Raw genomic sequence first — 3,076 nt, 5'->3', positions numbered from 1 at the left:
AAAAATGTAGGGGCCCCCAAAGGGGCTCAGCCCTCAAGAGCTGGCATGCCTGCTTCTGGTCAAGATTTTGGGGCTCACACTCCAGTGGTGGTCAGGGCCAAAGAACTAAGCAGGTGGAACAATGCATGGAAATGTAATCTTTGTATAGTCAACTATTTCCCACATACACACATACCCATGTGCATGTACACATGCACACACACTTCTCCGCCCAGGCATGCATGAGGCATTATCACCGTTCAAGGAGAAATTCAAGCTAGGCAAAAACACAGGGAGGGCAAGTGAGGGGTTTCACCTGGGAAAGGTTGTGTGCCTGGGAAGAGTCCTGTTGACCAAAAAGAGAGGCCTAGAAGGCAGCATTCAGCCCCCTAGCATGAGGTACCCAACCCCTTGCTTAGTATTCTGCAGATCTAGGTTCTTCCTGATATGGTTCTAGAGGGTCCCATGATGGTGTTGGGTGGGCAAAGTGTCATTTCTGCCAGCAAGCCTCCTCCTTCACTGGCAGCACTTACGGCGCCACCTACATCAGACTGTAAAGGTAAAGGTAAAGGGACCCCTGACCATTAGGTCCAGTCGTGACCGACTCTGGGGTTGCGCGCTCATCTCGCATTATTGGCCGAGGGAGCTGGCGTATAGCTTCCAGGTCATGTGGCCAGCATGAAAAAGCCACTTCTGGCAAACCAGAGCAGCACATGGAAACGCCGTTTACCTTCCCGCTGTAGCGGTTCCTATTTATCTACTTGCATTTTGACGTGCTTTCGAACTGCTAGGTTGGCAGGAGCTGGGACCAAGCAAAGAGAGCTCACCCCGTCACAGGGATTCGAACCGCCGACCTTCTGATCAGCAAGCCCTAGGCTCAGTGGTTTAACCACAGCGCCACCTGGGTCCCTTTACATCAGACTGATTACTGGTCAAATATCAACTGTAGGGCTGCAGACTAAGGTGAAGGACACAGGATCATTAAAAGGTGGCATAAAATGGTTTGCTGCTGTGATGAAAATGTGTCAGGCTGCTCACTCTTTTTGTCATCACAGTAGCTCACATCTTTAGGTTTGGAGTCCCAATATTTGAAATGACTGGCAGTTCCCATTTTAGTCACTTCACCACGACATTATAAGGCCTCATTTATAGATGAGAAGCTGAAGCTACAAAAGAGTGAATATTGGCTTAAGGTCACTTTCGTGAATTGAGGATCAGAATTTTCCCTTGTTCGGAGTTGAGGAGGCCCAAGTTCCTGCTGCTATTTAATATTTTCAAAGTATTACTATGTCTGGAGTGGGAGTTGGAAAACATGACATTTCTTTGCTGAACTGATTTCTTTCTCTCTCTTTTCACCCAAAGGGTTTAGTTTTGTACTTGCAAAGCCCTCCACATGTATGTGCAGCGCAAGGTCTTCTTTGGATGAGCAATTTCTATCAGGTGAGCTGAACCTACTGTTGTCGACCCTATTAAATATAAGGATCAACTTTCTTTTCTCCAATACCTTGAAAGCAGGGCAGGGGAAAGTATTTCATTATCCTGTGGCCTGCTTCTTGCTATGCTAGAGAAATCTGCCCTGAGTTATTAGCTATTAGTTTCCTATCATGACCTTGCATAGAACAGGCGATCTGAAATTGAAGCTGTGCGTGAGAATGTAGTAGAGGATAAGATTAGAGTCAAGACTCTAGGATTTGCATTCAAGGGTTCAGTTTGGGTAAAGGCCATCTGCCTATCGGCCATCTGAAAGCAATCCCCAGAAACATCCAGTGTGTGTTTGACAATATGCGCTGGTGTAGAATACTGTTAACTCTTATTATGCTGTCTGTGGCAGCCATTTTGTGCTGGTACCCACAGTGTGTATGCGCGTGCGCACACACACACACACACATATATTTTCCTTATCATAATGAACTTTTGTATCTTATTTTCACTAATCCGTACATGCATCCTCATAATAGATGTATTTTTGTACATATTTGGTTGGAGAACCAATCACAAAGTTTGAAGAAGAACAATTTTCAAGAGATAGCTGTGGTTTGTTTCAGTAAGAGTGTGTTTGTGTGCTACCAGTATCCTGACATGATGTAAATGTAGTGTCCAAGCATTTCCCCCGTGTTGGAATAATTGCTTTTAATAAATGTAGAAATAAGCAAATACTGAGTGATGTTCCCAATACATAAAATTGTCGAACTGTAACATTTCCATTATAATATTTAATGCCAAACAGAATCTAAATCTATTACTAATAAAAAGGCGGGGAGGTCATGGCTGTTTTATTAGCCTTTTTGGAGCTTGTTGTTGGGTTTGTTGAGGTTATACCTGCTGCAGCAGAAAAGCTGTCACAACTCTAATAGCAACCATGTTTCTCCTACCTAACAAGCATTCAAGAATCTGTGCCACAGGCTAAAGCAGTTTCCAGGGAAGAAAAGGTTTAATCAACTTGCTTTGAGAGTCTAAGGTTGCATTCAGATGCCGCTTTATTCCATCTTCACAACACTGCCTTACCTGTTCCATTTTCACATTTTATGTGACCTTCTCCACAATGTAAAAGTCACTTCCACAATGTAAAAGTCACGATCTGGTTTCTCTTCAGATCGTATAAATCTTTTGCCTTTTACTAAAGATTTCCGTGGAGAGGAACATTTATGAGTTTATAACTAATTTTTGAGAGCCAGTGTGGTGTAGTGGTTAAGAGCGGTAGACTCGTAATCTGGGGAACCGGGTTCACGTCTCTGCTCCTCCACATGCAGCCGCTGTGTGACCTTGGGCTAGTCACACTTCTTTGAAGTCTCTCAGCCCCACTCACCTCACAGAGTGCTTGTTGTGGGGGAGGAAGGCAAAGGAGAATGTTAGCCGCTTTGAGACTCCTTCTGGTAGTGATAAAGCGGGATATCAAATCCAAACTCCTCCTCCTCCTCCACTTCTGGACGTCTAGTGGAATCTAGCAGAAATTTAGCACTATTTTCCATGCTCCTTGTTTACAGAGGGTGGGGGTGGGGTGGGGGGCGGGAATCAATTTGTAACCTCATTTGTAACAGACCTGCTGTACCTGGAACTGGGTGTAGACACAGCTGTGGGTGAGCCTAAGGAAGTAACA

At 44.7% G+C, this 3,076-nt stretch overlaps 1 non-coding gene across 1 annotated transcript; it reads left to right on the top strand.

Annotated features, from left to right (window-relative positions):
* The first annotated feature begins 2,552 nt into the window (after positions 1 to 2,552).
* LOC118097433 (U5 spliceosomal RNA) lies at positions 2,553 to 2,669 on the top strand. The gene has a single exon (XR_004694043.1). It is a non-coding gene; the product is annotated as a U5 spliceosomal RNA (small nuclear RNA).
* The last annotated feature ends 407 nt before the right edge of the window (positions 2,670 to 3,076 follow it).

Source organism: Zootoca vivipara, chromosome 14 (genome assembly GCF_965207765.1).
Source record: "Zootoca vivipara chromosome 14, rZooViv2.hap1.1, whole genome shotgun sequence".
NCBI classification, from domain to species: domain Eukaryota; kingdom Metazoa; phylum Chordata; class Lepidosauria; order Squamata; family Lacertidae; genus Zootoca; species Zootoca vivipara.
Note: the sequence above shows the minus strand (reverse complement) of the source record. Positions and strands in the feature narration are given on the sequence as shown.